At 41.5% G+C, this 14,383-nt stretch overlaps 1 protein-coding gene across 2 annotated transcripts in view; it reads right to left on the reverse strand.

The window, feature by feature from the left end:
- Window positions 1-14,383, reverse strand: part of SLC38A4 (solute carrier family 38 member 4) — an 88,830-nt gene that overhangs the window by 36,499 nt on the left and 37,948 nt on the right. The window contains exon 1 of one of the 2 annotated variants that reach the window (XM_075209086.1): window positions 1,163-1,265. The exons of the other annotated variant lie outside the window; for it this stretch is intronic. The gene's annotated coding sequence lies outside the window, so the exon portion shown is untranslated. Of the gene's footprint in view, window positions 1-1,162; window positions 1,266-14,383 lie in introns of those variants that run through there. 2 annotated transcript variants of the gene reach the window in all.

Here is a 14,383-nt window from a genome sequence, read left to right on the forward strand (position 1 = left end):
TGAACAAGTGCTTAACTGCTGTACATTTTACAGTATTTAAAATAGTAACTAACAATCAACTTTGTGACAAATTGATGTATGTAACTGATATAAGGTTCTTGTTCATACAGTGCAAGCAAATGTTTTTCATTTTTTAGCAACCATTTATATGACTTTGGGACCTATTTATGATAGGCAGAAAAGCCCTTTATCTTATGCAACAAGAGTTTTCACTAAATTTAGGGCTTCTCCCTATTTATAGTGTATCACCAGCCAGCTTCTCCGTAATTACCGATTCTGTGTTTGGCTTGTGTTAGCTTTCACCAGGACTCTTTGGTAAAGGCTATTTAACAAGCTCAGCGGCGGTACAAGTACTGCTGCTGAACTCCTTTTGCCATCTCAGAATGGCGATAGCAGGGGAGAATAGATTGCGAGAACAAATACCTAATATGACAATATGATAACATCCACAACCTAAATATATTTTTCCTGCATAAACGTTTTTATACATCTAACAACCTTTTTGAGAAAAAGCTGATTTTAGGCATAGCTTTCTGTTTTTTTTAGCCAAGTTAGCGGGTTAATAAACGCTTTGGCTCGTACAACAGTAAAAAAGTGTCCTGATTACCAAGGCTCAAAAACTAAGATGTTAGAATGTGTCAGAACAATACACAAGCTAGTTGGGCTACATTCAGATAAAGAGATGTATAAAAGGTTAAATTGTTGCCCAATAAATGATCGCCAACAGAGATAACCAGAAATTACATGTACAAATGCAACTGCAAATAATTTTGTGTAAACAAAAAAAAAATTATTATTATATAAAAATCAGGGTTAAGCTACAGAATACAAAAAAATAATGCACATGTCAATAAATAAGATATGTAATAGATCATTGACTACAAAAAAATGCAACATTGTATTTGCACTAAAAACTACCTATATCAAACAATAAAAATAGTTAAATGTTTAAAATTAAGTAGCTACTTATAAGTAAAACAAAAAGGCTGTAATTTAATTAAGTACCATGTGTGAAAACAACATTAAAACAAAATATCCATCATTCTAAAAATGTACACATGTATTCTGATTATAAACTGTAGAAAACAAAAGCAAGCTAACATTTCTAAAGGTTGAAATAAAAATCAAAGTAACATTGATATAAAGAAAATCTGAATTGTACCTCCAAATCCAGTTCGCACACTTTCTAGTTAACTGATTTTGAGAATCTTTTTTTTGGCTGCTTATACCTATAGAAGAGTTTTTTGTGTCATTCAGCAGTGTAATATTTAAAGACAAGAGGGAGTGTATGTTCTAGACCAATCACAAGGGAGATAAAAGGGCAAGTCTATCCAAGTTGCGTCAGATTCTGTAGATAAAACCTGATTACGCCAGCTACTGTGTACTGAACAAATTTGGCATTGTACATCGTCTAAACAAATCTGGATGTGTCCTGAAGCAAAGATAGATAACCACTAGTTTACTAGACTACATTAATGTGCACTTGTTAACCTAGACATCTCCTGACAGTATGGATTAGAATTGTTTCTGCTCTTTAATGTACATCTTGTAGGAAGGTTTGCATATGGTGTAGACTCTTTAGAACATTGACTAGTGATAGGGAGACTTAATGACAAAGCTACTTGGAAACAATATTCAAATAAGTCTCTCAAAAATGAGAAGGTACATCTGTAAAATTCTATTTTTGTGGCAGCACTGTGAGTCAATGTCCCACCCACTGAGTTTTTGGAATGCAGACTTATATTGAGACAGATATATGTCCAAGATATATGATTTCTGACACCCAAGTGTAGAAAGTTGCATTATCACCAAAAGTGCTCTCTCTAAAATGAGGAGAGTCTGTTTATCCCAGACTGTCTGGGCCTTAATGCTCCTATGGGGACAGGCCTTCAAACCCTCCTTCAACACATAAAAACAAGTAAAAAAGTCCCCTGAAAAAGTGATAAATTACTACCTTGCCTAAAGTGATGATCAGGGAGGCTGATCTAATCCCAATTGTATAATACTAAAGAAAATGATACAAAGATACAGCTCTAGAGGTCAATATGTTACACATTTCTGCAAATTATTGTAATATAATGTAAATAAATAAACAAATACATAAATAATTATGGAGATAAATATGTGAATCACTGTATAAAATAAGATGTAATTCCATTCACTAATTAAAAGGCAAAATTTTATTTTAAAAATCATAAAATGAAGCACTGTTTGTTTTTTATGTTTTTTTTATATATCTTCTTTTACTTTTTAATTAGTGAATGAAATTACATTTTATTTTATCACTTCTAGATCTTATAGATGGACTTTAATAACACACATTCTTTAAACCTTAATTGCATATCCTTCAATTCACACAAGGCTAGGTTAATTCAATTTACAGAGAGGTCCTTCAAGGTTTTTTTTTTACCAGGGTCTACATTTTCCCTATAGAAGAGCCATGAAATTGTTCAGGGAAATGGGAATTGAAAGGCCAACCCCAGTTTGCTACTTACAGGGTACATAAAACCATAAAGACTTTCACTACTGACCTTCCAGAAGATCCAGAAAGACTGTGCATGAGAGGCTTCCAGTTCCTTCTAAGACAGTACTACACTTGATTTTAGTCAAAGGGCCATGAGATCCATTTTGACCTCATTTAGCTTCATATGTGCAGGTTGTTATGATCAGTAGTGGTAAAAACCATAGGAGCAACCTCACTAGAATATGGAGTAGTGATAGGAAGACATTTAGCTAGTGCTCCTTGGAAAAAATATTAAAGTACGCATCTCCAAAAGTATGCTGCAATTTACACAAAAGAGAGTCAATGCCCCAACCACTGGGTTTGCTACAGTAATCCCAATCACTGATATTAATTGCTGTAGCAATATTTCCAATTTTTTAATTTTACAATTTGAATTTTCAATCATAAATAGATTTCAGTTACTTCAAACACAGTTTTAAAATAATAATTGTAAATGTTCATTAAGCCTATATAAAAAAAATAATTTATTGTACTTTATGCAAATTTATCAATATAAAAGGGTAAAATTCATTGGCTGTCCAAACATACATACCACCCTCATAGATCTTATCCATATTTATCCTCTAACAAGTATAATAGTTTTGGTATAAGATTTATGTTCAACCTCTTTTTCAGTATATTTTTTATTTCAGGTTGCTGGCCATTGTATATAAGTATCATGGGACATTAACATATTCATTGGGCTACCAGACAGATGAACCAAACCATAGGGATTTTGGTTTTGTTTGTCTGATGTGAATATTAGCAGATTCTATTTGGCAGATGTAAAACTAGAATCATCTGTACTCTGTACAGATGTTGTAAACATCCTTATTATCTATTGAAAAGTCTTCTACATGTATATATGATTGGAGATAGGAAATAGATTCAAGACTTCAAAAGAGTGACACCCATTGACTGCTGTTGATGCAGTGGTTTTGCCCCTTATTTAATCAAAATGATGCATGTTTGGGACCCTTTACATTTTTCGGAGGGCTGGCCCTTTGTAGAGTTCACATAAGGTCTATAAATAGCTTTGTGCATCTCACCTGTGTATCTGGCACACCGGAAAAACACATTCACCATGTAAAATATGCATAAAAAAGAAGGGAAGAAAAGGGCAGTGGTTCTAGATGACAGAAACAATTTGATCTACACTTATACTAAGTTCACCACAGGTAATGAATAAGTTGAGCAAGTGTCTCTGATATAATGCACTGTCATTTTGCCACATTTATTTGCGAAATGCAAACATAAAATCTAAAAATATCATGCACAATTTTGTCCCAATTACAACACTGTCATAGTCATTTCTGGAACAAAGAAAATTTTGATGTAATAAAACCCCCTTCTCTTGTTTAAGCACCTTTATACATAGCTCCTTTTTTTAAATACAGAGCTCTATTTATCAACAGGATTCTCCAGCAAAAACACCTATTCAACTTTCTCCATCTGTATCGTCAGAAGTAGCCCCCGCTGGCGAAATGATTGGTCAGGTCTCTCTGGTGAAAGCTTCCCTACGCACAGGAGCTGGCTGGTAGGGAGAGATTCAGCTCAGCAGCCTAATAGGAACATTTGAAAGAAAAAAAATGCAGGTAGCCCTGTGACCCAGCCCAAGGTAGCCCACTAGGTCCACTCCCCCCCCCCCCCAGAAAAGCAAGACCATGCCCATGCATGTGGAAGCTTATTTACCAAAGACTGTACTGTACTGTACTAAGACAAGTACTTCCGCAAGCCACCATCTCACAATGGCGATAACCAGGCCCGGCGCTCCCATTAGGCAACCTTAGGCAGTTGCCTAGGGCGCCGGGACCTGCAGGGCGCCGCTGACTAGATTTTCTAATCTAGTCAGCGGTTCAGGAGAGAAGGGCTGTTTTTCCATCTCACACTAGTCACACATGATCACTGACTGACGTCAGTGATCATGTGATAGTCTGTTCGTCGGCGCCTCTGAGTTCTCCCCTCCCCTCTCAGCATGCATCGCGAGGAGCAGCTAGAGGAAGAAAAGGTAAGTAACATTTAAATTAATTTTAATTAATTATTCTTTTATCTGGTGAGCGGGGGGCGGGCGGGGGGCGAGCGGCGGAGGCTGCGTTATTTTGCCTAGGGCGCCGTGAACCCTAGCACCGGCGCTGCCGATAACAGAAAACAATCAATGAAAAAAATGCTTTATTATTTAAATAGCACATCTCAAATGAGAATTCTATTAAAATAGAAGATTTTTCAATAAGTGGAAAATTTAGGCTTGTGCTTTCAGTTCCACTTGGTGAAATAAAATTAGAAAAAAATGTGTAAAATATGTCAAAAATATATAAATTATTTTAAAACCTTTCCCCGTGGAAAAAATGCTTTATTTAAGCAATAAATCATTTTTTTCATTCATTATCTTCTGCTATAGCCATACTGAGATGGCGATAGCTAAAGGAGGATTGCGGCAGTGCATGTACCTCCATGGTCCTTGCAAAGTTTATTGATAATAGTCTTGCTGTGACCAGTGTTAGCCCCTTGATAGATGGGGCTATTCATCAGACAAAGGGCTTTTTGCTGGAGAAAGGGCTTTTCTCCCTTTGATAAATTCTCTCGTATATGTTGAAGCACTCTGTGTTCTTGTTGTAGTCCCTAAAACCAGTTGTAGATGGTTAAAGTCTGGTATCTGATTGTGTCACTGAGGGGCCTATTTATGATTAATACTATATACAAACAGAAGATCTGAACTGTGCTTAGCTATCATTTCCATATAATATTTTCAAACAATGCAAAATGTATTAATAGTAATAAGAATAATGCTACCAGACACATAATACGTCTATAATAAATCATTTCATTTAGTCATACTTTAGAAATAAATTTTGTTCAGTAACTATATAAATATAACAATATAAAATAAAGAGAGTATAAAAAAGAAAAGGTCAGAAACATATATATAAGATACACGGAACCAAACATAGTGGTTTTACTAGGTGTGACAGTACAGAAATTGTCCAATCCCCGGATTAAAACATAATGGGTCTGGCTCATCAAAGCACTTATCTGTTCCGTGAAGCAGTGTACGGAAAGGGTAATTACTACAGTCTATGAGAACGGGGAGTGATCGGGATGAGGAAGGGGCGTTTTGCTGTAGGCAGTGTACAGTAGGGACATGCAAGCTCTATGGCAGTGGGAGTAAACTTGTTTTTTGGCTGTATCTCTTGGGGCTAGTCAAAGTTCAACTTGCACGTCTGGCGGCATTAAAGCCACCTGACAAGCCACTTCTATACAGTGTTAAAAATAGAAATTAAAGAACAAAAATGAGTGGTGACCCCCTCCTAATGCTATTAACCCTAGTGCTGCCAGCCTAGAGCTGGTTGCTGCAAAATCGAGGGTTGTTGGGGGCGAGCGTGGGGGTCTCCTCGATTTTAAGAAAAACAGCACGAGGCAAACCAGTATGGGTTGGTGGCACTATAGCAGGGGGACATGCAGCAGGGTTCCCTATGCCATAATTACAAACCTACCCCAGGCTGTTCAGCACAGGGCGGGATTCCCCAAACAATTGAGGGGGCCTACCCCTCTAGGATTACCCAGTGCCATATTGTAAGCACTAGGGCTCCTCCTATACCCCTGGGGTGGTGAGTGTAGGGTAATAAAGTTAAAAAAAAAAAAGATAAAACACTATTTTACTTTGTGAAACTATAAGTCCCAGTCAGCCCGGGCTTGCATTAACAGTCTGGGCATGTTGGCAGAGCCGGATTTAGACCTCATGGTGCCCTAGGCAAGATATTGGTTTGCCCCCCCCCCCCAGGTCCCCCTACACCCCCCAGCAGTCTCCTATCACTACCACGTCACAGACCGTCCGCCACTACAGTTACTAACTGCAGCCCTCTACCTAAAGAAACATGAAAAAGCGCTGGAATGCAATAATCATGTTAATATGTCAGTGTTCTGCATGAATCCCATAGTGCAACATTTAAACAAGTCAGACCTCCTCATAATATAAATCCCACCAGATTCAGGATAGTTGGCAGACTGCCCTGCTCTCTCCTACCTGTTCTCATTACTTTCACGGCTTGTGGCTGCTGGTGTCTTTAGGTCAGCTGCTGCTTGTCTGGATCCTGGAATGTTGGAGGCCCTATTTGGAAAAAAAAAATGGGTACACGAAATTTAGTAAACTCCAACCAGCCCCAGTGTTAAATCAATATAGCACCCACATTTTATAAGTAGACCTCCCTCCAACCAAAACATTAAATTAATAGCATACACATTTATTAGACCTATTTCCCTCCAACCAGCTCCAACATTAAATTAATAGTGTTACCATTTAAAAAATAAACCTATTTCCCTCCCACAAACAGCCCCTCATACACCCACATAATATAAATACACTGGCCCCTCACACACACATATTATATTAATATAAAGGGTGCCTCTTTTCATTTTGAGGTAAGAGAGGTGTCAGGATTGAGGCAGCGGGTCATGTGAGGGAATAGATAATGAGCATGTGTCATGGGGAATATCAAAGAAAAGCTGGTGAGTGTTGTAAGGGTATTGTTGGCTGAGGAGGGGCCGTGTGGGGAACAGACTTCTAACTCACATGCCCCCCCTCTGCCCAGCACCTTTAGACACACATGCCCCCTGTCACTCACCAGACTGTGAGTGCTTCTTCCCGTGTGTTTAGGAACCGTGGCCATCCACCATACTGAGGGTCTGCGCATGTGCAGCCCTTTCAAACCTTCAGTACCTAATCCTTCTAGTTAATTGTCTATACCTCGTTGCCTGATCTTGGAGTCTCATTCCCATGAGCCTCTGAAGGTGTTCCTGTGTTTCCTCGTGTATTCAGCCCAGCTGATTCCTGTGGTTTCCAGACCACTTCAACTCTCCTGTGTTTCATGGTGACTGTATTAGCTGATTCCTATCCGCTGCCTCTGTGCACTACAGTTATCTACTGACTTCAACTCTCCTGTGTTTCATCGTGACTGTATTAGCTGATTCCTATCCGCTGCCTCCGTGCACTACAGTTATCTACTCACTTCAACTCTCCTGTGTTTCATCGTGACTGTATTAGCTGATTCCTATCCGCTGCCTCCGTGCACTACAGTTATCTACTCACTTCAACTCTCCCGTGTTTCATCGAGACTGCTCCAGCTGATTCCTATCCGCTGCCTCCGTGCTCAACAGTTCCTGCTCACCTCAACTCTCCCGTGTTTCCTCGTGACTGCATCTGCTGATTCCTATCCGCTACCTCCATGTACCTGCAGTGTCCTGATTGCCGCTACCCTTCAGTTCTACTCGTGTATGCAGCCAGCTGATCCGCTGTCCGTGCTTCTACAGCGTTCCTGCCTGTGTTTACTTGCCTGTCTGCATTGGATCAACGCTCCGCTGCTGTCTTCTCTGCCATACCGCTTCTACTCTTCAGTGATCTCCTGGTGACCAGTCCTATATACTACTGCTTCCTGAGTATTGTTCCATCGTTGCTGGTCTACCTACATGTGCGCTGCACCTACTTGGATACCGCTTCTACTCTTCAGTGATCTCCTGGTGACCAGTCCTATATACTACTGCTTCCTGAGTATTGTTCCATTGTTGCTGGTCTACCTACCTGTGCGCTGCACCTACTTGGATACCGCTTCCATTTCCCTGGGACTACGCACCCTGCCGGCCTCCTGCAGCTCAGGTATCTCTGCATTCCTTCCTGACAGCCTGCTCTTCTGAACCACGGTATGCATACTTATCATTGACTGTGCTCGTGTACTGCATACCTTGCTGGACTGAGTTGTTCTCCTGAAGTTGCCTATCCACTGAGACTATTGCCATCATTTGACTGTGTTACCTTGTAGTCTGGATAGTTCCTGTGACTTTGTATATTAATGCAGTGCTGCTCTGTTATTACTACTTTGTGCATATCTTCGTGGGATCAAGTTCAGTGTGCCCGTGTATACTTTGCTTTACATTTGTCTCCCCGTGCTCTTCCTCACATATATATTTCAGTGGTACAACTTGCTAGAGGCAGACCACTGATTCCTGTTCCAGTATCCTTCCATATAGCAGTGGTACAACTTGCTAACGCAGACCACTGACTTCCCGGATACTTCCACCTGGATTCCGTTCCCTCACCTAGACAGCGGTACAACTTGCTAAACGCAGACCGCTGACTTTCATCACCATCACACATGCCCACCCTGTGCCAGAGCAGCTTCCATCACACATGCCCCCCCTGTGCCAGAGCAGCTTCCATCACACATGCCCCCCCTGTGCCAGAGCAGCTTCCATCACACATGCCCCCCTGTGCCAGAACAGCTTCCATCACACATGCCCCCCCTGTGCCCTGCAGCTTCACACACACACACATGCCCCCCCTGTGCCCTGCAGCTACATGCAGCCACACACACACCTTCTTGTTCTTACCTTTTTTTTTTTACAGGAACAGAAATGATGGAAGCTCCTGCACAGCTGCCATAGACTTCAAGCAGCCCGCCTAACACAGTGTACCATGTGACCGCTGCAATCACATGACACTGTGATGTCGTATTGATGTGCCAAGGTAACTAGGCTGCATGGGATTTAGCCACTACAGCCTATACCTCTAGCTCTAACACCAGCCCCTCCCCCGATTCGCGGGGTGGGGGGTGCCGCAAATCGGGGGAGGGGCTGAACTTATTTTTTTTATTTTTCTTTCCTCGTCCCCCCCATCTGGGTCCCCAGAGAGCTGCTAGGCCCTAGGCAGGTGCCTAGGTTGCCTAGCGGTAAATCCGGCCCTGCATGTTGGTGTTTGTAGGACTACAAGCACCAGCATACACATGAAAGCCATGACATGCTGGCACTTGAAGAACCGGAAGTGCCAGCATGCCCTGACACCCAGGGTCCACTGAGTCATGTAGTTCCACAAAGTAAAATTTAAATAAACCACACAATCCTCTTTTAAACCACATTACTTTAATGAAAATAATAAAACACACATTGTTAAAACCACATATATTTATAAAAAAAACAAAAAACATTTACTTACCATCTAGGGGTAAATGTATCAAGGTCCAATTTTTTCAGCGTGTTAAAATCGCGGCAAATCGTGGGTGGTAACCCGTGATTTTAGTCCCCAAGTTGCCAGATACATTAAACTGCGATTTTTTATTCTGATCTTAAAAATCGCTGGTCATCTCTGGCGCTTTGCTGAGATGTCAAACACTCCTGTCTTTAGCTAACTCTCCTGTGTTTCCTGCATGTTTAGTAAACACATCACTATTACACTGACAGACTATACAGCCAGAGGTCCCGGCAGCTGTCAAATATTTAAAAATAGATAAAAGTTCCAAAAAAAAAAAAGCGTGTGGTCCCCCTGCCCGAGCACTATTAACCCTAATGCTGCCAGCCTACTGCTGATTACGTGAAAATCGGGGAAAAAATTTGCGTGGTGTCTCCCCCATTTTCACTTAACTAGCACTAGGCAAACCAGCCTGGGATGGGTTGCTCTATAGCAGGGGGCACGTGGCAGGTGTCCCTATGCCATAATTATCAACCAACCCCAGGCTGTTCAGTGCTGGGCTGGATTCCATAGGGAGTGGGGTTCACCGAGAAAAACGAGCGCCCCCCCCCCCCCCCCTCTAGGGACAACCAGCCCAGTGCTGAAAGCACTAGGGCTCTTCCTACCCCCGTGGGCTGTGAGTAGTAGGGTAATAACGACGCCATTTTGTTCTGTGGAACTATATGTCCCAGCCAGCCAAGGTGCCATAAACAGTGTGGGCATTTTGATACTTGTATAACTACAAGCACCAGCCCAGCGCTGAACAGCCCGTGTGTCCCACTGCTATAGTGCCACACACCCCAGGCTGGTTTGCCTAGTGCTGGTTAAGTGAAAATCGGGGAGACCCCACGCAAAATTTTTCCCCGATTTTCACGTAACCAGCAGTAGGCTGACAGCACTAGGGTTAATAGTGGTAGGACCCCATGCTTTTTTTTTCCTAATATTTATCCTGACTATTTACATTATATAAATGGTAACACACAACTTTTTTTTTAAAAAAAAATTCAATGTTTTATTGTTACATAAGAACAAATAATTCTACATATTTTCTTTTTTGCTAATCACATACAATTCTGGTCCTTTGCATAATTCTGCACGGGAGTTAAACTGCTTTGTCTAATATGACCACCATTCTGAGAGGTGCTCATTTTACTTTGAAATATAAAGTGCATACGTATTTACAATGCCCAAGTGGTATTTGTTGTTCTGGAACATCAGTGCCAGTACTCTGAATTTTCCGTTCATTGTGATGTCCAGTCAAAAATATTGGCAAACTTTAAAAATTAGTCAGCAATAAAAATCATGTTCTCTTTGTTTTTCTATTTAGAGTTACTATGGAAAAACTTTAACTGCTAAGGTGCTAGGAGGCATCCAAATGAAAGCAATATAAGCAGAGCACTACACATAATAGGGGCCGAAGTTTAGTCTTAGGGCAAATAAAGAAGTAGCCCAAGGCCTGCATTATTATTTCTATCAGGGTGCTGCTTTCGTTAGGACAATATACTTTATCCAGAATTCTGATTCATTACTGTTTTACCAATGTGCATTTTATACATTAAACTCCAGCAACCAATTGATATGCATCATATAACTGTCCAAGAATAGGCCAAGTATAGCTCCTATATTTCATACTTGCCTACTTTGGGCAAGCTTTTTCCGGGAGAGGGGCGTGGCAGGGCGCAGCCAAACGCAGCATTTTGGCCCTGCCCCCAGCGACGGAAATGTTGTTTTGTTGCGGGGGCGGGACCTAAATGACGCACTTCACCACGAATCGCGTCATTTTGGAACAGCAGTAACAGGATGTGGGAGATTTGCCAGCTCTCCCGGGAGTCCGTGAGACTGACCCGAATTTCGGGAGTCTCCCGGACATTCCGGGAGAGTTGGCAAGTATGGCGCTATTACTTAGGATAATATAGTTGAAAGTGCAGGTTCCCATATATTACCATACTATTATTTTTAGTTAAGACATAGAAAGTTCAGAATTTAATAATAAATAAATTAATAAATAAATTGATCCAAGATTTATAGTGTTATTTGTCAAACATCTAACAATTATAAGTACATACTGTTAAAATTAGCTACATTTTATTTAAAATCTCATAAAACTTTATAAAAACCAGAGACAGTGTTGTGTACTAGTGCTAATTACAGTAGCATCCAGGCAGAAAAGTCAGGCAGGGGCATGTGGGCTCTTTGTATTACTTCATAGGAGCCAAGTGTATTACGCTATTATTCAGTGACATTATGTACTATTGGGTAAGGAAGATGCTGCACTACTGGGTCCAGAGACACATGCAACGCAAAATACTGTGTAAGAATGCAGCTGCATTAAGAAATCCTCTAAGATTATCTTAATGTGCCTGAAGTATAGATGCAGTCATCAACATCATTAACTTGAAAAGGATTTGTTTAGAAAAAGACCACCAGGCTGTTTACCGCTAATACAGGAGACAACAAGGAAGGGGTCCTGCGGCACAAGCATCAAATATTGCCAGGGCATGGCAGGCTGGTTTGGTCACACTATACCGGGGAGACCCACAGTGTGGGGTCCCCTATCATAATGTGACATCAGCCACAGCCTGGGGCAGAATTTCCAAGGGAAATCGGGTAAGCTTTGAATAGCTGTTTGCATATTGACCCCTTGTGGTCAATGAATGAACTTAATTGTGAAGAGATTAATATGCACACAGCCAAACAGAGAGGTTTTCCTACACTCCAGCCAAACAGAGGCAAAACACTTGGATGGACTATTTGTGTTATGGCCATTTTTCATTCACTTTTGTCACTCATTCTGGGATTTTTTATTTTTTCCTACCCTATTACTTCACCACAGATATAAGTAACATTATTAGGGTATTAGTAATGTGGAAAACAAGGGATTTGGTTGAGTATTTATTTTAAATAAAATATTTAAACATGCTGTATGAGTTTATACTATTATGTACGTTTGTAGAACTACATGTTGTTCAAGTGTCAACATGCCCAAGCAGTCAATGGCTGTAACTTGTAGTTCCACAGACATTCTTAATGATCTTTACATTTTTTTCCAATATGCTGGCACCTACCACCCAGGAGTTCCAGAAGGCGCCCCTGTGTTATTCCGAATGAGATTGGGAAGAGGCATCCACACGTTGCCCTCTGGGGGAATTCCAAACCAGGCAGACTAGGCTGGGGCAGGTATCACATTATGTCAGGGGGACAACATGCTATGTGGCTCCCTCTTATTATGTGACCAACCTGTCTTAGCCTGGTTCAACTTTTGCAGGAGGACTGCATGTTTAGCAGTGACAAGCCAAGGCTACAGCTAATTATTTTAGTTCCCAAGTATTATTTTGGGGGTAAGAAGACTCTGCAGTGTCTAGCTACAGCAGGAGATCCTCACTAAAAGCACAATATCCATGCTTTAAAGCTTAATGGAACTGAGGGATTGATTAAGCCCGGGATCCGGACAAGCAGATCCCTCACTCATTCACGACTGCTGTATCCGGTGTAATCCTTGCTCGGGTTATAGTTCTGGACCAAGGCTGTGTGCTTGGAGGTGTGCGGGTTCTGGTATCTAGTACCGGTGTGCTGGTTTAACTCCGGAGGTATGATGGGCCACTTGGTGCTTGGGCTGATGTATTGTATTGTATGGGTGTATTGGTCTAGCCCAAGAGGTAATGATGGCCACATGGTGCGCAGGCCAAGGTATGGTACAGGTGTGTTGGTCTAGCCCTACAGGTAATGATAGGCCATATGGTGCGCGGGCCGAGGTATTGTATGGGTGTGCTTCTCTAGCCCCAGAGGTAATGATGGGCCACATGGTGCACAGGCTGAGGTATGGTATAGGTGTGCTGGCCTAGGTCAGAAGGTAATGAGCCACTAGGTGCGCAAGCCATGGTATAGTCCGGGTGGGCTGGTCTAGTCTCCCGGAGGTAATGGGCCACTTGGTGAGCAGGCCGAGGTATGGTATGGGTGTGCTGTTCTAGCCCGGAGGTATGTGGAAGCATCTGGTGCTTGGGATCGTTGCCAGGATTGGAGTCCTGAGGCTGGAGCTACATTTGGAGTGGCAGGAGAACACTGTACAGGTGATAAGCAAGGTTGGTAAAGCGCACATTGGTGCTAGTAAGGCATTTGGAACCCGCTCACTGCAAAGAGTCGGCTTAGGTACGGTGCAAGTACAGCCCCTTTGAGCTGACTTGCTGTGTGTTACAATTAGCCCGGAAGAGTCGGGTTCTGGAATGCCTGTGGATTAGTGTCCCAGTTTAAAGATACATTACAACAATGCGCTTAAGTAAAATCGCAGATAATGCGGATATCCCAAGGATGGTGATTCATGATGGGACATCCGGATTAGTATTGATCAGTAGCCAAGGCTGAGTACAGTGTTCTCCCTCCACAATATCAGTGCAAGGTTTATTTAATAAATAGAGTTAATTGTCAACAAGGCGGTGTGGTGTATCTTATTAAATAGCATAAATGCTAAGGTTAAGTTAAATGTTTATGCTTAGTTATTAACCACTAAGCATATTAATCTCATTAAGCAACAATGCTTTTGCATTTGAGTTTAGTTCCAAGGAGCATTACTGCGGCTAGCAAACATTCACTAAGGAATGCCTTAATTCACCCAGCTCCTTCCATCAGAAGAGCAAAATGTTGTACCCCCACAGTCTGCCATTTTGACACCCATATACCCACATACAAAAGGGTGTCATTTGCAGCTTTACACCTTTGTCCTTGACCCTCAACATTATGGAGGTCACATAGTTGTAGGTCACTATAATTAGTTGAAACTGTTGTAATGCAAAATTAATCCTGGGAATAGTGATCATTATTACATAGTTCAATTTTAACAATGGATTATAACTACATGTTTGTAACAACTCTATAATTTGCTGTTCTACAATTGA

This window comes from Mixophyes fleayi, chromosome 4 (genome assembly GCF_038048845.1).
Source record: "Mixophyes fleayi isolate aMixFle1 chromosome 4, aMixFle1.hap1, whole genome shotgun sequence".
In the NCBI taxonomy this organism is placed as follows: domain Eukaryota; kingdom Metazoa; phylum Chordata; class Amphibia; order Anura; family Limnodynastidae; genus Mixophyes; species Mixophyes fleayi.